At 36.1% G+C, this 24,319-nt stretch overlaps 1 protein-coding gene across 4 annotated transcripts in view; it reads left to right on the top strand.

Moving 5' to 3' along the window:
• The first annotated feature begins 14,126 nt into the window (after window positions 1-14,126).
• The window catches only part of jim, a 33,434-nt gene continuing 23,241 nt past the window's right edge, over window positions 14,127-24,319 (top strand). For 2 of the 4 annotated variants that reach the window (XM_068286809.1, XM_068286807.1), the window contains exon 1: window positions 14,129-16,268. The gene's annotated coding sequence lies outside the window, so the exon portion shown is untranslated. Of the gene's footprint in view, window positions 16,269-24,319 lie in introns of all 4 variants that reach the window. The other 2 variants (XM_068286810.1, XM_068286808.1) reach the window with 2 other exon arrangements.

Raw genomic sequence — 24,319 nt, 5'->3', positions numbered from 1 at the left:
TAAAAATAACACAAAAATTGCATGATGTACGTTTTTCTCAGTGTGCATTTCTAGCCCACTAATTTAAAGGATTAAAGGACCCGTATGAAAACATTGAGGTTAGACATATGTAGATGTCCTTTAAGTTCTTTATTCCGTACATTTCCGCCTCAGGATGAACTCATGGATAGTTTTGAATATGTAACTCAACGTGCTGTATTATCTTTTTTGGTTTTGTTCTTTATCAAGCCTCTTGTTTGCTAGCTTGGATTAGTCGTTAGTTCTCTTGTGTACCGAAGAAACACCATTAAAAAAGGACAGTTTACTGATGGTTCAAAGAACTTAGTAGTCGCCGTGAAGATTGTCATAAATCGGTCGTTTTGACATATCATGGAATAGAGAAATCCTTGTACACTTGTTTCACATGAGTGTGAGTGTTCCAAGATGAGTCAAATTCAGCAATGCTCACCCGTTTCTTCAGAAGAATGAATCCTATGCAATGTGGCACTTTCCATTCTGAGGGATTCATGAACATTTCCTTGCCAACTGCCGAAGACGAATCACTCGTGAGTATGACGCTGATCTGAACAAACAGATGAGTTTGCAAGCAATCATAACATCCATTTGATTACTCATACGTCCCACAATGCTAAAGTTTATTTTCAGAGGCAAAGTTAGAGCCTGATAGAAATTCAAAAACGACGATGACAAAGGATATGCAAAATTATTTATACATATATACAAGTTGCAATGTGCATGGGAGGGGGCGAGGCGAGTAGGAGACAATCACTTATTAATATCTAAATGGTAATCCAAATCGATAATATCTGTCGATTCAGTAGAAGCAGCAAAAGCAGCTGTAGCCAATCAGTAATACTTTTGTCCTATTTCGTATGCAAATAGCCAATGAGTGAGGCTTTTGTGAGTCATTAAATCAATTCGTGGGGTGCTGCCTCTCTCCTCCACCTCCACCTCCTTTTTTTTACTCCTGGGGCTAATTGATAAACTGTCATTCATTCGAAAACAAAAAGAAATATTTAAATAATTACAATAGTCACAAAAGTAAATTATGTGTTTTGTAATATCATGTACACATAAATGAATTGCCATATACATACATATAGCTAAATACATATATTTAGCATACCCATTAGTGAGAAGGTATTATACTTATGTCTGAGGATCAATCATTGGAAAGGGTATTGCAGGCGTCGTTGTAGTTGAGGCAACTTTTGATGGCATTGACAATTTGGATTTAGTTTTTCTTTTTTTTTGTGGGGGGGGGGTATCTCAAAGTCGTTTAAACTTTAGATAAATGTACATAAACAGTATTATATTTGTGTATGTATTATGTGATTAAAGGGTTTTTACTTATGCCACTCCTGTCTTATACATACACACGTGCATGTGTATGTGTATGTGTGTGTGTGTGTGTCAGTGTATGCAAAAATGACAATAAAATTGCATTAAAATATATATAAAGTCAGCAGCAATAACAACAACAACACAATGATGTGCAAAAATAATGCAACAATTCACCAACTGGAAAATTGCGGTAATGTGACAGAGAGAGAAAGAGAGAGCGAGAGTGAGAGAGTGAGAGAGAGAAAGGGGAAGAGGATACGCCTCGCTGAATTTTGCATTTTGCTTGGTCGACCATATGAAATGCGTAAGAAAAATAAATAAATTAGTAACAAAACAAAAAAAAAAAAAAAAATACTAAAAAAAAACAAACAAATAGAAGCGCAATGAAAGAGAATTTTGTTAACTAATTATTTATTATAAATTAAATTCCTCACTTGGTCTTCCCAAAGTATATAATTCACATACATATGTATTTCGGATCATAGTATATACTAAATATTTCGAATATTTCTTATGCCAAACTTAAATTTCAAATTGAAGTCTGTTGTCTATAAAAATTGTATTCTTTATTAGATAGTTTCAAGGACTTCGTATTGTGATCTCAGATCTTACGTCTTTCGTAAGCGACGCGAGACAGGCTTTCCCACAGTCCTTGTTATGAGATTTCCATGAAGCAGCTAAGGTGCTTAACGGGTCCAAACTAACTCCCTTCTCCATTCGAAATGTGTCCTTCGTCAGGAAATGGAATTCCGTTCACTGATGTTTCTTCTGCTGTAAGAGAGAAAAAAAGATCCTTTTCAACTTCCTTGATGGAACAGACTTTTTGATGGTTTCTTAAGGACTCAAATGTTTAGTGTTTAATCTTTGATAATGATAGACAAAGTGCAGCTCGCACTTAACTGGAGCATTCTGATTATTGTTTTATGGATGAATCAATCCAAAATGGAGTGTTGGATCAGTTCTTATAAGAATATTCCTCATCATGACCACATGAATGACCCATGAAATACAGAGGATTGGTTTGAGTTTTTAGTTCCTTATTCGTTACTATGCCCATATAAATCGTCAGATGAATTGCAATTGCAAAATGATGGGTAACTCGTTGATCCACAGGATTTTTCTATCTACCTTTCACATATTACTTCATAAAGGGGTAAAATGACATTTCTGTTTTCTTTCAATTGAATTCTATCCCAAGGATCGTCTCCTTTACATTAGTTAAGGACTGAATCCAAAATGCATCATTTAGCCAATGTTACCGCTTGGCAAAGGTTACAAAATATGCCAACAATTGCATATCCAGCCGCAGCAGAGAAGCTGCTGCAGTTGCTGCGTTTTGCGTTAACGGCTTCTGCTGCTGTTGCTGTTGCTGCTGCGGCTTCTGCTGCTGCTGTTGCTGATTATGTTGATGACGACGCACAAACAACAAAATAATCGAATAATTTAAAATTAAAATAAAAAAAAAAAACCGAAATGGAACGAGAAGAAAGAGAAGAAATGTATGCAAAAAAAAATTCAATCGACATACAGTACAGACTGGACGGGATGCGATGACGAAAGCGACGGCGACGGCGACCGCGGAGGAAAGGACCGAGTGGGCAGAGTGGGGCAGAGTTGACTGAATTCCGTATTAATAGGGCTGCTAATTATTGATGGGGGAGACCCAGTCAGGCAGAACCAACCCGACGACCGTTTGGGGTTGTTGGGGTTTGCCAAACGCCAGAGACAAGAGTGTGGAGTAGAGAGCGGAGTGGAGTGGAGTGAAGAGTGGAGAGTGGAGTTTGAGAGCTCTTTATAATGAGCATTATTTTTATTTCATTTTTTTTGTTGTTTTTTGCTCTCTGCGTAGTGTGTTTGGCGGGTGTTAACAAAAAACAAAAAAATCAGTTTCGAACATGCTTTGTCAACAGCAACACACATTTGAAAAATTTTCGTTTTAGTCGCATAAGTTTTGTTTTTTAATTCCCGATTTTAGTATAGTATTACAACACATTGGCTTGGCACTTGTCCGTGGCGTCGCGGCGTGTGTAGAAAAATTTGTCTGCCGCTTGAATCGTTTCAACACATTAGAAGTGAGTCACAGAGTGAGAAGTATGTGTGTGTGAGTGTGTGTGTGTGTTTGTGTGGGTCGAACTAGGCCTAAGCTCCAAATTAACAAAACTCCCCCATCCACGATATACGCCATACATGTATGTGGACTGGATGGGGAGGCGGAGTATCTCTCCTCTATTAATGAGCAATCTACCCCTATATTACAGTGATAAACGATTACCTCCCCAAAAAAATAGACCCCCCACCGCCCCGTCTATGTACCTAGCACCCCCATCCCCACCACCCCATCACCTCTATTATACTCTATTTCTCTATTACGCTGACGCCGACGTCATTTTGCTATGTTTTGTGGTTTTGTGTTATCGTTAGTTAGTCGCTGGCGTTGTTGATGCATCTGATTATCACAAATTAGTTTAGAAAACTCCGTTCTCGTGTTCGAAACAAGCTACAAAAATTCTGCGCATTTTCGGCAAAACAAAAAAAAAAAAAAAAGGAGAAAACAAAAAAAACAAATCCTACAATTCGTAGTGCAAAACGGAAATGTATACAAAAAATCTTTTTTTTAATCTTTTTTTTTCTGCTTTCCTATGGATATTACGTATACACACCGTTGTACCTTAACTCTATCCCTTTATTAATTAAAGGATAATAACTATTTTTCTACTGTAATTCAAAGCTCAAGTTTGTTTTTGAAATGTGTTTTAAAGTTCCTTGTTTCAATACCGAAACGAAAAGATATTAGAAAAAGTGAATTTCACATATGTACATACAAACATATGTACATACTTGGGTGTTATATGTACATCAATACATACATACATAAGTGAACAAAATTGGATTAATTTTCATGTCTGTTTGCAATTTTTTTGGCAGTTTTTTTTGTGTAGTTCAAATAAATCGTAATGAAAAGCAACAACTTTTGGGTTTTTGTTAACAATTTTAATGGAAAGACAAACTTTCATTCTTAAGTGACATCGAATGCAGTGCCGGATTATGAGAAATTTGAAAGATTACTATCCAAAGTGAAAGTTAAGATGGGAATTTTCATTCACATTCACAAATGAAACATAAATTTTTGCCTTTTTTTTAGACTGTAAATTACAATCAATTTTCATTTCATTGCAATTTGGCATACCTAAAAATGGCATCAAATAATTGGATATGTACTTATGACGGTTTTTCAATTTAATTTTCAAAGTTTAAATGCATTTTTAATGGAATTATTGTTGCTTAAAAGTAAACACATAAATTTTTCAAATACTCCAAAAATTTATTAAATTAGAGCTTGTTGAAATTTTGGTTTTCTGGAATCCTTTTGCTGTTCGTTGGCAATTTTAGTTTCTCTCAAAAAGATGACTTGGTTATTGGCGTTACTTTAATTTCCATTCAAATTTTCAATTTCAAAGCTTTAAAATGACATAGAAATTTTGAAAATTGATCAAAAATTGGCAAAGTTCTAGATTCGCAAAGTTACAAGTTTTTGAGAATTTACAAAAATATGGTTAGAAGTGATTTTTGGCAAATGAATGAACATATTTCACTTTCAGCTTTTGCTTGGAATAAAAATGTTTTCTTCTTTGAAATAGTAATGGAATATTTAATGGTTTATATTGGAAATTTTCAAAAATCTAACTTGAATAAAAGTATGGAAGATACTTTAGATATAGAAAGATATTCATATACATTAAAATACTCGTTTTTATTTTACTGAGAGGATTTATCAAGTAAAACTCTTGAAGCCTTAACTAGTTGAGAATCATTAGGCAATAAAGCTTTGATTGTCAATGCAAATACAATTATGAAATAGAAAACTTTTTGAACATTTTATTTGCCTTGCTCACATTAAAAGGCCAAATTCCTATGAAGAATAAGAATTAAGTAATTATGTTAAGTGTTTAAGTATATTTCAAAGTAAAGGGCGTGGCCCTCTGATGGCTTATAGAATCTGTCCTTGTTGTCCCTAAGTTTAAACTTGTATTTCAATGCCAAATCGAAGCTTTAAATTATCAACAACATCATCTATTTGCTGCGAAAGTTCTCTCACTTTAACATCTGTTTGGAAAAATCTGTTCGCCACCTAGTCTAGTCTAGTCTAGTACATAGACATAGACATAGATATAGATATAGAGACATGCCCCCTACCCCCTATTCTGTGTGGACTACTCCGACCCGACCTCGTTGGCAGCAAAAGTTTAGTTAACCATTTTTGTGTGATCTATATTCTCTGGCAACAACCGAGAGTTTTGCCTGTTTTCCTATTTTTCTTTACATCTATTTTTTTTTGTTGTTTTGTTATTTTCTGATGTTTTGTGTTGCTGTTGTTGTTGTTGTTTTTGGCGCTTGCGTTTGTGTGCCGCTGTTGCTGCTACGACTGACGCGACGCGACGCCGACGAGACGAAGGTTCGTCTTGAATGAAAGTCAAAGTAAAAACATGGCCAAAGCAATAAAACAAAAACCTAAACAAAATGTAAAACGAGGCAAAAACGAAACGAAAGCGCCAACAGTTTGCTAAGGCCAAAAGCAAAACAAAACAAAACATAGCGGAACAAACGAGGAAATTCCCCGTCGGGATGTGGCAGACGGGGGATCAGGGATAGATTTGGGGAAGGTGGTGGAGAAAGGGGCCTGTTGCCGGGAAAACAACCATCAAGACAATGCAGTTGGAGGCAAAAAAAAAAAAAAAAAAAAGAAAAAGAATCGCCCAAAAATTATCAAGGAATGACGGTTGGGGCGGGGACTGGGCAGGGGCATGGGCAGGGGTAAGGTGGGAGTCAAAATAGGGTACAAAAATAGGGGAGGACGAAGCAAAGAGTTGACGGCGGGTCAGGTGCGTTGCCGGGTTGAATGCACGCCATGCAAAAAGAAAAAAAAAGAGCAGTACGAGGGAGGGGGTGGCGGATGGTGAGCAGAAGAGGGGCCATATGTATACACATGTCTATTTATGCAGGCCAAAAAGAGACAGCTAGCATTTTTGTTTCGCAACTCCTCCGTGCTTTTTCCTTACCTGCTGCTGCTGCTGCTCTCTTTCACACAATTTTTATCTCACTCTCTCTCTCTCTCTCTCTCTCTCTCTCTGTCTCCGACTGTCTCCTTTTTGTGTTGTGCGGATTGTGCGCATGCCCTGTGAGTAAAAAGTCTCCTTTTGGGCCATGCAATCACAGTGGATGCTGCAAGCATACAGCACAGTGGGTGGATGGGTAATTGGGTGGGTGAATGTTGGGTGTTTACAGGTGCAATTTATTTATTTATTTCAATTCATTTCCTCTTTTGTATGTGGAGGCTACATAAATGAAAACTCATTTCCCTTTGATGTTCTACTGTTGGTTTTTCTTTTTTGCTCTCGAACGGACACTAGCAGTGCGCACGTGAGAGACAGAGAGACAGCTAGAGAGGTGGAGTGAGAGCGAGAGAGAGAGATTACTCTCGCTCTCTTTCTCTCTCTCTCTCTCTTTCTGTGTGTGTGTGTGTGTGAATCGGTTGCTGCGCGATAATGAAAAAGTATAATGCACCAAAAGTGACAAGGCTGTAAATTAAGCAATAACAACCGGGAAATGTGTACACTCTGTGCTATATGTACATGCATATGTACGTACATACATACATACATCATATGTATGAATAGATGTATATGCACACATGTGCACACACAAAAAAATGGTTGCTTATATACATACCTATGTATGTAGTTCTCGGATTATATGCCGCTATCTGTAGACCGTTTAGCCAGAAGCCATCCATGAGCGTCCATGTGAGAGTTTTTCCTCACGTTTATGTCTCTGTGTGTGTGTGTGCTGCTGCTGCTCCTTTATATCAAATTAAAAGCCTTTTCATTGCAAATTATAAAAATGGTAATCGCGAGTCCTCTACCTTTCAAACACAGTACACATACATACATACACACATACATACATATGCATATGTGTACATGACTCTTACACAGACATACATATATACATACATACGTATGTAAATGTATTTTAAATTTTGAGCCCTTTTTAATTCATGAACTTTGAGCACTTCAAAACTCAAGCCAAACAGCCACAACTGTCTACAAAAAACAAAAAGAATCTTTCAACAATTCCATTTCTTTTACTAAACATTCTTTAGAGTGTTATGTGAGGTCCCTTCATATTTCCTTTCAGTGGTTTTAAGTAGGGGGAATCGCATAGACAAAAGCTCTTTTCAGGTTAAAAACTATCCTGCATAGGAAGCACTCGTTGTGTTTTTCTTTTCGTTTTTCTTTTTTGGGGGTGCCAAAGGTCGTAGGTCGTAGCTGCATCTCGTCTCTTTAAATGCAGGAATAGGATAGTCTCTAACATTGATGCTTGCCTCTTTGCTGCAGCATCCTGTGCTCACTCTGTTACGCTGTCTGCCATTTCAAATGTTCTGTGTGGCCATCAAAAGCGACGAGTATTGCAGGCAGGCAAGGACAACTATAACATTGTTAGAACATGATTTGATCGACGGATCATGTCGAATTCCTACTAAAGGAAAGCAAAAGAAATTTATACCTGTATTACCTAAAAAAAAAAAAAAATAGCATACTTTTCAGCGTAAAAAAAAATTTTAAAAACATTTTTAAAAACACTTTTAATATAAAATATGCATTTTAAAATAAAAAGAATTAAACAAATAAATGCATAAACAGTGTCAAATAAATTTGCAAATTTGTAAAGCATTGAAATACAAAATGAAACTATGCTGTGTCTCACAACTGCCAAAAATTATGTCAATAATTTATGTATTTTTCACGAATTGAAACGAAAGGGCATTTAAACTTTGGCATGGATGAAACGTTCTTGTAGTCTCAAGCAGCCAACAGACAGTATCCGGGTAATTCCAAAACGAATGTACAATCAAGAAAAATGTTTTTATAAATTTAAATTTACATCGATCGAAGCAGTCGAATGACAATATCGACTATGCTATCGATGTTGATCAAGAATTATATAGTTTTGGGTTACGAAAGCTATTACGAATTTCGTATAACCTCTTGGATCGAGAAGTGTATAAATACGCTCTCAAGCCGGTTTCTTTAGCTAACAAAGCTCACCCACATATACACTCGCATTGAAGTGTACACAAACATACGAACACGAGTGTTTGTATGTAGGTATAGGTGGTGTGTACTCAACATGTTGAACGAAACCGGCTTTTTTTTTTTTTGCTTCGTTTTGTTTTTTGCTTTTTCTGAGTGATTCAATTTATCTTTTGAAACTATTCCTAAAAATACTCATTAAATGGCAATATCCACTTTTGGGATAGGTTGGTTGGTTGGTTGGTTGGATAATTCGCCTGCCTGGAAGTACAACACTCACACAAAAGCCCTCATCGTCGATAGTGAGAGCAGAGTGACTTTGTCCCACTGCACGATTCGTGTTGAATCTAATAAGTTCCTAACCTATACCACCAAGCAGCGAGCAGCAAGCAGCAATCCATCCAGCAATAGCAGAAATAAAGCAACAAAGCAGAAAATTAAGGGGCACTCGTTTGCTTTCAAGACCGAACAAGAGCAAGATTTTAAGTTGGATGAGAGCGACGAGCAAATGATCGGAGAGAGGGGAGATGGGTAGGAGGGGGTCGAGTTGAGTTAAGTTAAGTTATTGGGGTGGGGGCGTTTGAAATAGAGAGAAAATAAACTGTTTTTATATTTGCCACACGTATACGCCATGTGTGACGTTTGTGTCTGTTTGTATATGTTTTCTGCGCGGGCGATGATAATGTGCATCTGTATGTTAGAGAGACCGAGAGAAACACTAGAGAGAGAGAGAGAGAGAGAGAGGAGAGGGAGAGAGAGGAAGAGAGTGTTTGTAAGATTTTTTTTTTTTTTTTGTTTGTCTATTGTACCGGCATACAAAATCTAAACAGCCGGCAAATATTTTTGTCTACATTCTGCTCTCTTCCTCTGTTTGCTTCCACTGCCGCCCTCCGCCGGCACTCCCCCTTGTATTGCAGTTTTCTCTTTGGATGGGTATATCTTGGCTGTTGTTGTTGTCTTTTCGTATTGGCGCCAAATAAGTATTTTGAATTTCATGCCCCATGATTGTTTTGAGTGTCTTTGTGTGTGTGTGTGTGTGTTGAGATACATACAACGTTGTCACATTTCAGCTCTAAATATCTTAAATTCAATATCTTTTCAAGTCAATAATGAATTTTGTTTAGGATAATACATATGTAGGCTATATATATTAAGTATACGTACATTTGTTCATATATTATGGATGAACATTCACACTATCTGTTCCTCTGTATAGAAACTAACATATAATTAGAGTCATTAAATTTGGTATGTAGACGTCTCTAGTGTGGGTACTTACACCGGCAATACTTAAGCAATTATATTCATTATTTGTCATCCGCACACTATTTGTGTTTTTGTACATTTGGAATAGATAAACAAAAGTAGGAAAAGGGAAAAGATGAAAAATGGTAGAGATATACACATCGATTCGTCTGTCAAGAATCGATGACCGTTAAACAAAACGGTTCTTTGACTTTATAATACTTCATATTTATAGGGTATGTAAAAGTCGATGGATTCATTTCAGCAATAGAAAACATTGGCAAAACAACAGAAATAAAACTTCTTAATCTTCTTTACATACTTTTTAAATAGAATCTTTAAGTGAAATGGGTAATGATGATGATGGCTTCAAATCAGGAATATACCCACATACATCTACATACATACATACATATGTATGTATGTGGTTATTTGCGTCCTCATCTTTTTTCCAGTTGATTTACCCAATTCTAAGCTCTCGCACTTTTCACATCGTAACACTTTTACACCTAAAAAGGAATAAAACGGAGTCTCTCGCAAACTCCGCAGAACCATGAATATAGAGCTAGAGCTATTGACCATGGGTGGGGGAGATATATGTGCATATGTATGTATGTATGTATGTATCTATATATGGAGCTGTATCTGTATCTGTATGTATGTATGTACAAGGCAGACTTGTCGCAGCTCCTCATACATGTATGTATTTATGTGCATACATATGTATGTAGAGAAATGACTGAGAGCATTGCGTGCCAATGTTTAACTCTTCACTGCTTGCTTTTGCCCGAAGTCCACCCAACAACAACAAGAACAACAACAACCAACGTGGCGGCGCACCCCCCAAAAATTCCCTCAAACCAAAGCATACTGCAAAGGCACGCGACGTCAGCGTTGATGTCGACAGCGACGCGTGCGTCGTCGCGCGACTAGCACGTACATATACACACACACCACAGTCAGGCACTCATGTATACATATATAGAACCACACACAGATACAGCAGGTTCAAACATACACCTCCAAGTTTCTTTTTTTGCAAAAAATATTTTTCGCCAACGCTTTTGTTGTTTGCTTTGCTTTATGTTGCTCTCTTACCCACACACACACACACACACACGGATACATGCACCCGCAGAGCAGTCTTGTCTGCTCTCTCGCTCTCTCTGTCTTGCTCTCTCGGCAGGCTTGGAGTCTCCTCTCTCTCATTGTGGCCTGGCTGGCTGGCCCCACATTCACACATTCGCTTGGCCCGTCATCGTCTTCTTTTTTTTTCGCCTTCGCTTCGTTTCATTTATTCACTATGTTCTGTGTGTGTGTGTGTGTGTGTGTGGAGTGTGAGCGAGTGTGTTGTCTGAGCACGAAAGTTCGTAAAAAGCTTTTGTTGGCTCTTCAATGCCGCCACCGCCTCCGCCTTCACTGTTGCCACAGCCATCCTCTGCCCCCCTCATCGATGAGATGTGCTTTTTTTTTTAAATGTGTTTTTTCTTTTTTTTTTGTGTTTCTTTTTTTGCGCGCCGCTCTCTCGGAACACCACTGCTGGCTGTCTGTACGGTATACGGTGTACACTGTACAGTGTATACCAACGTTGCTCTGCCTAAGCTGGCGCTGGCTTGGGCAGCGTCGTTGCCGTCGATTTCATGGGGTTCTTGAGCGTATGCAAAAGATTTTTGCACATATTCATCTTTTTGGCCGTTTTCGGTGCGTTTCGTGGAGCTCGCGCGCATAATTTACCGTGCGGCGACGGTTTTTCGCGCTAACACACAAAAAACTTTTCCCGTCTTTGCCAGACCCTTTAGACTCTGTGTTTCTCAGTGTGGTTCTTTATAGTGTATCTTTTGTCCACACATACATATATATACATATGTATATATAGATAGATGTGTGTTTGTCTTTCTGTGTGCTATGCCTTCATCTTCTACTCGATTTTCGTCAGATTCCTATACTTCATCTACACACATACTAAGACACACACACAAACACACACAACCGTCGTCTGGCTACGTTCTGGTCTTATTTTTTTGATAATTTTTTGTTTTAGTGTGTGCTTTGTTTCGTTTACTTGAGAGAGTGCTTTTGCATACGTTTACCCCCACGTATGTGTAGAAATGCTATACATACATACAAACATACATATATATATATATATATATATGTACATTCCAAGATGCGTATGTGCAAATATAAGAAGGAAAATTAAAAAATCAAATCACATCCCCCCTTCCCCCAAAAATAAAAACAAAACACAAAAAGAAAAGTATCCTAAAAAGTGTGACATTAACTATTTTTCGCATTTTGTGTAAATGTGTGTGTGTGTTTGTGACTGGTGTGTGTGTAGATGCAATTGTCCTTTATCGTCTGCAGGAAGCGGCCTTGCAAGTTTTTGGGGCTGTTCAGGCGGTTTAAGGGCAACTTTGGATCCCTTTTAGCCAAGGGGGTGAGAATGGAAGTCGACCACAAGGTATATAGATGGATATAGTATATTATTGATCAGCATCAATGGGTGAGTTGATCCAGCCATGTCCAGGTATCTGTCCGTCTGTATTAATATATGGATCTCCTGTTTGAAAGGAGTAGAAGTCACTAGTTTTGGTATGTAGACCCGTTCGAAACATACGAAAATCAAGTTTGTTTCAAATTTTTGATATTGCCATTTTGTCCAAGTAATTCGAGAAGTTCAAGTTTTGGCTATGCGCTAAGATGCATTTAGGATTTCATAGTATATATAGGATAATCAAATAAATGTGGATTAAAATAGTTACATGAATTTCCCATTATCATACATGGTATACCGAAAGCGGATCAATTGTGTTAAAAATGGATAGAAATTTTGATTTTTGTTTTGTTTTGAAATTTAAGGTCAAAGAAACAGATCAAATACATAATGTAGAATTGTGATGTACATTTTGTTGACTAAATTATGTAAAATTTGTATAAATGAAAACTTTAAAGTACATAAAATTATGCACATGTATAGATATAGAGACACAAATATGAGTATCGTCAACGATCTTCCTTCCCCCAGCCACACAAAAGGATTCAGGAGTTAAAGGATATATATTTTTACTGTTAACCAAAACAATCTATTAGTCTTAACTATTTGCGTGTTCATTGCCAAAAAAATTGCAGATATGTACATATATGTATGTGTATGTGCTGGTGTGTGTGTGCGTGTGTTAATGTGAAAATTAGAGAAAGTGAGGTGAATGCTAAAAGTTTGATTTGGCGGCACGATTTACTTTTTTTTTGGTTGTTTTTGTTTTGCATTAAGATAGCAGCAGTACAAGAGATATTTCCATGCTTGTGTGTGTGTGTGTGTTTAGATACGATACATACATACATACGTTTTGTTTGTCGGGTTGCCATATACTCCTTGCTCGCTCCAATACCCCCCGCCGATCTCTCATCATTCTCTTTGCTCCAGCTACCCTCGCGGTGACCCACTCTCGTTGTTGTTTTCTCATCTAGGCGGCATTTTGAACTTGAAAATTTTTGTTGTTTGGCTCGTTTTGCTTGCACAAACCCCCCCCGTCCCGTCGCGCTACTCGCCACACCTCCTCTAGTGGCAGTTCCCTACCTGCCCCCACCACGAACACCACCAGTCACTAGGCAGACGTGACGACCCCTCTCTCTTATTAGTTTGTTGTTATGCTTTACCTGTTACCGGCATTGTCCTTTGGCCCTCTTTGTACACACACACACACACTCTCTCTCTTTCTGTCTCTCTCTCTCTCACCGCTCTCCCTCTCTCTCTCTCCTTCTAAATCTCACTGTGGCTCATTCATATTATTTGCCTCTTTGTTGTTTAGGCAATACGTGCGTGAGTGTAGAATTAGATGTGTGTGTGTGTACATGTGTTTTGGAAGTTTAGGAACATGTGTGTATGTTTGTGTGTGTGTGTCTGTGTGTGTGTGTACTGAATTCATATTTTGGCAACAGGAAGTAAGCAAAAACCACTGCGAATCAATGCGAAATTTTTGGAAAATGAAAAATGGGAAAATGAGAAACACAGAGGGCAATCTGGTAAATGCCATGATAATACAAATATGTATATATACATATACAAATTATATACATATGCATGTATTTCTATCTATGTACATATGTATGTATATGTATATTTGAATTATCCATGGACAAAAACGTCGGTTCGATTTAAGTTAATACCGACGGTTAAATTTATTTCTTTGTTGTTTTTAAGGAAATATATCATAAACTAACTGTATTATCAACTTTTCTCTTTTCTCTATCTGTTTCTCTCTCCCAACTCTTTTGCACTATCTTTCCCTCTCTCTCTCTCTCTCTTTCTCTTTCTCTCTTACAGGTGCTTTTTGACTGTTTGGAACATTTTTAAAGATTACGTTAAAACGTTGTTGATATTTAATAAAAAATATTATTTTGTTAATTATTAAAAAAAATTTAGTAATATGAACAAATAATAATAATAATAATAATAATAATAATACATGGAAAATATCATTATAATAACAATATAAATAATAATAATAATATAAAACAAATAATATTGCAATAATTTCATCATTTTTTCATTTATATATATTAATATATATAATTTCAACAAACAACAACAAATTCTACAAACAACAACAACAACAAAAACGCAAATGAATAGTTAACTTTAAGTTTGTACGGGAAAAAAACCCCAAAAAGAGATTTTTAGTTAGTTTCTCAAAATTTAACAAACAAAATTCACAACAAAATTTGGAATACAACAACAACAACAACAACTACAACAACAACAACTTCAACCACTGCAACAACAACCAACCAGCAACAGCAACAATAACAGCAACAACAACAACAACAACAACAAAATAATAATAATAAAAACAAAAACAGAAACAAAATAATAAAGTCAAAATAATACAAAAGGATAATAGCAAACAAAAACAGTAACCATAACAGAAAAAAAACATAATAAAATTTAAGAAAATAATAATAAATAAAATAAACAAATAAATAATAATAAACAACAAAATCAAATAAACCAGAAACAAGAACGAAACGAAATAAAACAAGCAACAAACAACAAAGAAGCAAACAAACAAAAGGAATCAAGCAACAACAAAACAAAACAAACATAAAATAAAGCATAACAAAGAAACAACAACAACAATAACAATAAATCCGAAACCGAAACAGAAACCGAAAATAACGTAAATAGTTTTCAATAACCGAAACCGAAACCGATAACATATACAACAACAACAACAACAAAAAATAGCACAAAACAACAACAACAAGAGAACGAAACAACAAATTTATATAGCCCCAAAAGGACATACATATATATATACATATATATATGCATCGAAATATATATGTTCAGGAAACTCAAAGCCCAACCACCCACGCCCATAGCCGTTAACAAAAGAAACTACCACAACAACAACAACAACAAACACCAAAAACATACAAAAGACATCAGCAACAACAACCACAGCAAAAAGGAAACACAACAACTGCAATAACTAACTACAACAACAAAAAACAAAAACAAGAAAACCAAAAAAAACAAAAATAAAAAACAGCAAAAACAACAACAACAAAAAAAAATAAACCCAAGAAATAGCTACGAAACAGAAGTGAAAAGCAAACAGAACGAAAGCAAAACAAAACAGAAACACAACAGCCGAAATAAAAGCAATCAAAAACAAAGAAACAAAAAATATTAACAAAAAAAAAAAAAAGAAGAAAATTAAACTGAAAAAAAATACTGGAAATAGCCAAAATTTGTTAAATTTATTTCTGTTCGAGCAAAAACCCAAAAAGTGGAGAAACAAAAAACAAAAATTTATATAAAAACAAAACAACAACAACAAAAAAAAAAAAAAAATCGTTTTTCTCAACGTTTTTTTCCTTTCAACTTTTAAATTTTTCGTCTTAAAAATTTGCGTTCCGACAAAATAAAAAAAACGAAAGCCAAAAGAAAATGTTCTGAACGATGTCTGAAGAAACAATTTCAAAGCAAAAGAAAAAACTTTAAAGCCAAAAACTGAAAACAACAACAACAACAAAAAAAAACAAAACAAAAAAAGGTGAAAGACAAACATTTAACTAACCTTTTTTTTTTTTGCGCGCGCGGAAACCAGCAAAACAAGAAGAAAACAAAGGAGACGAAGCGATAAACAATATATAAAATAAATATCACGATATCTTTATTCAAATTAATAAAAGAAAAACAAAAAACAAAAACAAAAAACTTTTGAAATTGGCAAACACGGAACATAGATTACAAAGCAAAGCAAAAAAAAAAAACGACAAAAATAAAAGCCAAAATCCAAAAAAAAAAAAAAAAAAAAAATAAATAAGAAAACAAAATAAAAAAAAAAAAGAATTTCGAAAAATTATCAACTAAGATTAGTAGTGAAAACAAAAACGAAAAGAAACTTTCAAATTAAATATTGTATACCATTTATGATAACTAAAATCACACCAAAAGACCAATTACCGGCTAAAAAGTGGGCGTATTTGAGAATTTGCAGTTTATTGGTAAGAGAAAATTCCGGCGAAAACAGTTTGAAATTTAACACTTTGGCCACTTACGGAACAACAATACCAAATTCGGTAAGTAAACTTTCACTTGAATCTTATCTTATCATTAGCCAAATCGAAGACTATCGAAGAGTTTAGGATTGTGCCAGGATAGAAATATCCCAATTCGTACTTTTCTATATCCTGATATAACCTATCTTCAATCTACTCCATTAACAATTTGTTAGATTTAAAACTATAGATTGATAGAGACTTCAATTCAAGGGGGAAATCGGCCATTGTGAGGTTGAATACCGATTTTTGGGGTGGTCTTAGCCATTTGGACCAACAAATACATTATCTAAGCGTTAATACAGATTTGTTGACCAGTAATTACTTTACATATTCAAGTCTTATTTCATAGTTAACTACTGCTAATATTCAAACAGATGTTATCTGTTTGGTAAACTAATTTCATTTTGGGATTTATGATGAATAGTTTTCTGGAACTCATTTTATTAACAAAAGTATGGAGTTTATATAGGGAATCTTAGGCTCTAGAAGATAACAATTGTTCTTAAAATATCTTATTCTAATGAGACTCAAACCCAAGATTTCGGGGGTTGAAAATTATTATTATTTTTGGGCACGGCTTCGGCCACATGACCTCCTGCCGTTGTGATATTTTGGGTTAGTTTAGAATTACAAGTGTTTTTCTACAATGTGTGTGGCTGATTGTAATTCTAGTCATATGCTAGATTACTTGTTTGTGACAAAAGTACAGTTGTATTATGTTTTCTTTAGTGCATCTGATTTGGTGAAGCCGCTTCAGATGAACACGATGTTTATTCTTAAACAAATAAGGCCAACAAATAAAGTTAATTGAAATACTACTTAGATTCGTTTAAAAAAACATTTAAAATACTCTTAATATTCTAACATATTTGTCTCTGATTCATAAGTAAATTGATGAATAATTCTTCACATACTCAAATATCGATACAAAAAATATTGTAGAAGGACATGAGTTTAGCTTGTTCTTCATAGAATTCTAAAACTTCTCTAAAAATCTCGACAGATTTTATGCCTCTCATTATATACCTAAATATATATGTATGTCTGTCCGATTTGGTGTTATTGTTGAAAGAACTCATATAATCACATATGTATGTATGTATTCTGCTTGGGTACTTTCAAAAAATGTCCTCGAAAAAAGTGCGTAATGAATGTGGCGTAGAATAATTAAAAATTGCTCTCTCCAATGATGGGCAACTGTAATGGCCATTGCAAAAGCAAAAAAGGTACAGTCCAGTGCAAAAGTTAACGTCGAATGATGACGCTACATAAAAGGCCGCCCCCATTCATCCGCCCCAAACACCACCCGGCCACAACTGACAGTTAAAAGCAGTTCAACAAAAAAAAAAAAAAAGGATGGCGAGAATGCGCGCCAAAATGTATGCAATGAAAAAAAGGAAGCGAACACCTCTGTTTAACATATAAAATACAGACCCTGGTCAGGCCTTTTTTTTTTTGCATATTATATAACGAATTCGCAAAAATGAGTACATATATACTCCACTGTATACATACATGAGTGTGTGTGTGTGTGTAGATACATGTTCATACTCTCATCTACATGCAAATTGCATTTACGCGCAAAAAATTAATTATCGAAAAAATGCGCGTCGGCCAGTCTGATATTTACACTCCACAGTCGTCAAAAAAAAAAGGGAGAAGAGGGTGAGAAGAAAGGGGTGGAAGGAGGTGGTAGGTAGGTAAATTGGTTGGGGGTAGAGTGAGAGTAGGGTGGAAAGGGAGACAGGCCTTGCGTGTGGGTGTGGGATGGGCGGTTTTTTTTGTTTGTCCATCGACAATCGAAGCACAGAAGTCGAAAGGATAAACCACCCACATACACGGCCACACACACTCACACACACACACACACATTCACAGGGGCAAAACTGGAAAAAAGGAAGCATTACACATATTTTAAATGAATTCGAAATAAAATTTTGTATATAAAACAAATGTGCGAGAACGAGAAATGAATTACATATAGAGGAGAATGTGCATGTATAAATGTACACATGTACACACACACACACACACACACACACACACATACATACATAGATATGCGTGCGTGTATGAGCATAAAAGTACAGTTGACGCCATTCATTTTCCATCCAGAAGCAGCAGCCGGCCAGTAAGCGAAACAGTGGCGTAGGCAGTGCAATGAAAGGGGTCGGTAGGGCGGGCAGTGGGGGTGGGCCAAAAGTGTAGGCGACAGGCCGACAGTCGAACCGAATGGACAGAGTCCGAGCATTGAAGTTCAAGTAGGTATTGTTGGTCACCATATATGTATGTACATACCGAAGGGATTACCTCTCTATATGTATGTATCTCCCTCTCACTCACTGCACAGCCTCTATCTCTTTCACTCATAGCTGTTGCAGTTTTTTGTAAATAAATTGCACTCGCACTTCCTTCAATTTTATTAGCGACCATTGAATTAAAACCCCCCCCCTTAGCAACAGCCAGTCGAGAAGGATGCAAGGATACAAGTCCATTTATATATGTTTTTAATGAGCATATGTCTTGGATGGAAAGGCGATATCTTTTATCATATTAATAGAACTGAATCACTATAGATATAGGACCAAGTTATAGCTGATTCATATGGAATCGTTTAAAGCCCAGAAATTGCATTGTTAGAGAAACTTTCGCTAGGCCAAAAGTTAGCCAGAAGCCCTCTTCTAGTTGCATTTTTTTGTGTTGGCCAAAGCAAAAACTCGGCATATTCCACCCCCTCAATTATAACTCCCCCAAAATCAACAAACTTGACGAATTTCACAAAAAGTGCAGCTGCTTAGCTAGTTTTATTTAATGTTCATTTTTTGTTTTGTTTTCATTTTTTTTCGACATGTCATTGAATATATACTAGAACAAACGTGACATATGTATCTTTAACGGTGGAGAGGGCGGGCAAGAGCGTGGGAGTTGTTCTTTAAAAATATACCCTACAACCATAGAACATGGCAAAAAAAAAGGGTATATCAAATACAATTTCGAATAATTTGTATTGGCAACAACAGTCGAAGTAAATACAGATAATATTTTTTATTCATACTCTCCCAATATTTGATGTATTCCTTTTAAATTTGGGATATCAATACATAATTTAAACATCTATTGAATCAGCAAATTTCTTAAGAATCCCGATAAAAATGTCCGAGTTACATTTAGAAATATTTGGTGAGAAAAGTGCTTACAAAGCACAAAAACGAGTCAACAGGTGTGCCGAAGTGTTTAGAGAAATTTAATATTAAGGTAATTGTTTATGTCTTGCAGGGTACACCAAAGTCGGTGCCACAATTTACTACACTTTTTGTGGGTTATTTTTTTTTTTTGTTTTTGTCTATAACATCATAAATAAATGTAAGTGGAGTCATTGTTTTTACTTTTCGCTACGAAGGTTTTTTCGTTCTTCGTAGCACTAGCATTGAAAAGGTAGGACAAGGTGGGAGCACACAGTTCTTGAATGGGGGGCTAAAACCGACCAATTTATATATAAGTCATGGTAAATTGGTATAAACTTCTATTAGTAATGGAATCAGCTTTATGCCTAAACAACTTGAGGAACGACTTTATAGTTCTAACCTAAAAGAAGAGAGATTAAGATTGAGATTAAGATTTCAGACATCCAACCTATTGGGTCCTTGACACTAAGAGATTTAGCTGTCTGAATATTCTACAGGTGTCTATAACAGGTTAAGTTCCTTATAATTATATTTGTCTTCGTCTTAGAACTTGAAACTCACGACATGGCATTAGATCGAATTGGAAATATATATGATTCACTTTCTGACTGCTCGAAAAGAAAAGAACTTGTTAACAGATTAAGTGTTGCTTTAATAAACTAAACAGTTTCAGCCTCATCTAAACTTAAGTAACACCTTGCCAGGCTCCTTCCCCTTTGGAGATATCAAGCCAAAACATTCATTGGCATTACGTGCTACGGTTATTTACTAATTCCACAAAATCCTCCTTGACTAACCTGAAGTGTGGCTGTTGTTGTTGTTGTTGTTAAGGATGGGATGGAATGGGATGGCATGCTAGTGAGAGTGGGAGAAAAGTAACGAGAATTATGTGAACACTCTAGCCGTTCTCGGTTTCCGGTCCGCATAGGTGTTTGAGGTAATGTCGCTCTGGCAAAGCTTTTGAGCGAATATGACCCATGGTCTCTGGGCCTAATCCTATTACTTACATAAATGCCATTAAACAAGCAGGCCAACATGCTGACTGCCGGCAGTCAGAGTCGCAATGGAAGTCGAAGTCGAAGTCCGAGGCAAAGGTGCCAACCAAAGACGAAGGCAAATCTCAAACTGTTGCAAGTTTTGGTTAGATTCGAATTTTGTGCGTTCTGAGTGTGTTCTTCGATGGAGGGAAATGAGTTGCGGCTGAGGTTTCACAATGCGTGCGGATTTTCACACTTTACGCATCAGCAGCGAGCGAGGTGTTAGAATTACGAATACGCATGGTTTCCTTTTGTCAAACGTCATCTCGTCTTTCTCTACTTGAGTGGCTTTTCGCTGTCTTGTGGAACAGGGATTGTGTACGATTTAAGCATATTTTCTTAAATTGCATTTACCACTGCTTGGCTGTCTTTTGAAAAGGTAATTAGGCATTAGACTCGTTTTTGTTAGTTTGTTTATTTTTCTTTCCTTCTCAGTTGGTTAGTTAGTTTTATGTGTGTGCTGAAAGTGGTTATACTGAAATGTTTATAAAATATGAACGAGATTTATGGAATTATCAAAGTTTAAGTTATTAAATAGCAAACGGTGAAGGATTATCTCTGGAAATTCTAAAATGTTTTCCATAATGATGTTGCCATGCAATTTTCAATTAAGAATTTCGCTGAAATAGCGGAAACTTTTGAGGTTGAAATACTTTTAAATGCATCAATAATATGTATTAGCTCTGAATAGGGATTCCGGAGGAGAAGAATAACCCAATCTTCATTCGTTGAATTCAAAATATGAACTGATTTTATTAACAAAAGTATGGAGTTTATATAGGGAATCTTAGGCTCTAGGAGGTAACAATTGTTCTTAAAATATCTTATTCTAATGAGACTCAAACCCAAGATTTCGGGGGTTGAAAATTATTATTATTTTTGGGCACGGCTTCGGCCACTTGACATCCTGCCGTTGTGATATTTTGGGTTAGTTTAGAATTACAAGTGTTTTTCTACAATGTGTGTGGCTGATTGTAATTCTAGTCCTATGCTAGATTACTTGTTTGTGACAAAAGTACAGTTGTATTATGTTTTCTTTAGTGCATCTGATTTGGTGAAGCCGCTTCAGATGAACACGATGTTTATTCTTAAACATTCTGCAAAGGGCCGCCAAATGTGACGTTTTGGATTTTATTTTTATTTAGTTGCCCTAAACAAATTATTATTATTAATATTATTTTTAATAAGATTACTGTTGTTAAAGAAGCATGACGAGCTACATAAGAGAAGTTAACCCTAGCAAATCAATGTTTGTATCATTTTCCAAATTGGTTTATTAATATCGCCCGATGTTTAACAATTTTTGCTTCGGGATATCTACCCACTCCTGATGTGTATTACTGTGCTGACTTCTAGCCTTTTTATATGGTGGAGACTTTAAAGACCAACTACTTTTACCTCTCGGCTTAAACCAATGTGGCTTTTGCTGGTATTTGAATTCTGAGTGGTTATTCGGATTAAGTGTTGTCCCTTTTTGTAATACAGCCTCGGACAATTTGTTACCCGAATTTATTTTGACACTATTTCTTAGATAATCATTATTTAATTTAACGTTTGCCATCTGAATATTTTCATTTTGTACTGGCTCTGGGATATATACTTTTTCTTCCCCAGATTTTACTTTACCTCCGAACTGAGGTCCTGCAGCGGGCCATAAACTTATTTCTTTTACCTCAGCTTTTATCTTACCTCTAAGGTGAGGTCCTGCCGGGGCCCGAAAAGTTATTTCTTGTTTTGTTTTGTTGATGAGCTTGTTTGGACTTGTGTTGTATTTATTTTCACATTTACCTTTTTTCTTCTCCCAACGCTTTTTAAAACCTGTAACATCTATTGTTGGTGCTACTACAGATTTATTTATTTTTGATTTGGTGCATCCCGAGATGATCCAACCAAATTTAGTATTTTGACCTAGTAGGCCATTTATCTTTCTAACTCCCCCTTTTAAGATTTGGGTATATACGTCTACCCCTATTATCATGTCAACCCTACCCGGTTTATTAAAGGTGGGGTCAGCAAGTACGTAGGAATGCCATTTTGACATATCCACATTTGCTATTTTTAATGGAAGAGCTTTTATTAACTTTGGCAAAACAATTGCCTCAACCTTAAGAAGTTTATCCCGTGGATTTCGCGTCTTCACATCTATTTTTACTTTATATTTTGATTTTTTTGCTTTTACTAAGGACACGCCACTTATTTTTGTATATTGTTTAATTTTACGTAACTTTAATATTTGAGCGGCTTCTTCAGATAATATAGTACTCTGACAACCACTATCAATCAAAGCTCTTAATGTTTGAAACCCTCCATTTATTTTCTTAATTTGTATTAGGGCTGTGGCCAACAATTTTCGTTGTGCCGTTACACAGGTATTAACGCTCTCCTGATTTTCTTCATAATGGAGTAACGTATGGTGTCCTCTGCTGCAAAATGAGCAGACCATTTCATTATTGCATCTCTTGTTGCTTGAATGCTTCAAGCATCGTGTACACAATTGTACTTTTTTTGCTATTTCCAGCCTTTCTATAGGTGTTAGCGCTTTAAACTTATAGCACTGAAGTGCGTTATGCCAGGGGCCTTTGCAGATCGGACAACTGTCTTTAAACCCCACAGCCGACGTTTTTTCTAATGGTTTTTTCTCTTCCTTTCTCACGGCACTTAGCGAGCAATATCTTTGCTCCAAGAATTCCATGACATCCGATAGCAATTGTATCTGCCTTGTTTTTCTAATCTGACTCTCGTACAACTGTAGAGTCTCTCTGTCAAATTTCCGAAGTACGTGTTGAGCGAGTATTACGTCAACTTCATCGGACAAATTTGCTTTGATTTTAATTAAGTGTATTGATTCATTTATTATGTCAATCACTTCTTTTACACTATTTGCGGATTCATTGTTGATCATCGGTAAATCAACGATCCGATTTAATTGTTCGGAAAATACCCTCCGATTATTTTCATACCGCTTGGTTAAAAGTTCCCAAGCGGCACTATAATTGTCAGCTGAACCTGACAATAGATGAGCTACCATGCTCCTTGCTTCGCCCTTTAACGCGGATTTTAAATAATTAAACTTGAGAGCAATACTTAAATCGTCTCTTTTTTCAATTAATTCTGTAAATAACTCCACAAACAGGTCCCATTCTCTAGCCTCTCCAGCAAATGTGGGTACCTGAATCTTGGGCAACACCGGTAATTCGCCCCTCACGGTAACATTCTCACTCTTACAATTTTCTTTATTGTTCAATTTCATTTCTAGCATTGACAATGAATTTCGGACATCAAATTGTAAATCATCCATAATATTCTTTAATTTTGCATCACTTGTTATTACTTGACATGCCTGTACTTTCTCCCACAAATAGTTAATTTTATTAATATATAATGTCCATGTCCCATTGCCTGTTGACTTCAACTCTACTACCTCCAAATATTCCTGGAGCTGTCGGACTCTATCCATAAATATCTCCTGGTTAAGCTTAGGGTTTTCATTACTGGAGGTCGCATTCCCGCGCGACTCTCCTATGCTATCATCAACTATCTCTGACATGTTTGCCTCCGCTTCAACGCACACCGACTTACTAGTGCCTGGTTTTTCTGACTCTCCTATGGCTATAATTTTGGCAACTATCGTTAATGCTTCTTCATGTATTTTATTTCTGAAATAATCATGATCTAAATTTGGAGCAGTCTCAATCAATTTTTTGTTATTAGGTATCCATTGATTCCTTATCTCTTTTACTTCCTCTACAACTTTGCTAGTTATGCTTCTAGGATCTAGTGCTTCCAACTGCCTTAACCTGGTATGTAACCCTGCCTGTTTCTCTACCACTTTTGCAGCCTTATTAGT

Source organism: Drosophila tropicalis, unplaced genomic scaffold (assembly GCF_018151085.1).
Source record: "Drosophila tropicalis isolate 14030-0801.00 unplaced genomic scaffold, ASM1815108v1 contig_463, whole genome shotgun sequence".
Lineage (NCBI taxonomy): Eukaryota > Metazoa > Arthropoda > Insecta > Diptera > Drosophilidae > Drosophila > Drosophila tropicalis.
Note: the sequence above shows the minus strand (reverse complement) of the source record. Positions and strands in the feature narration are given on the sequence as shown.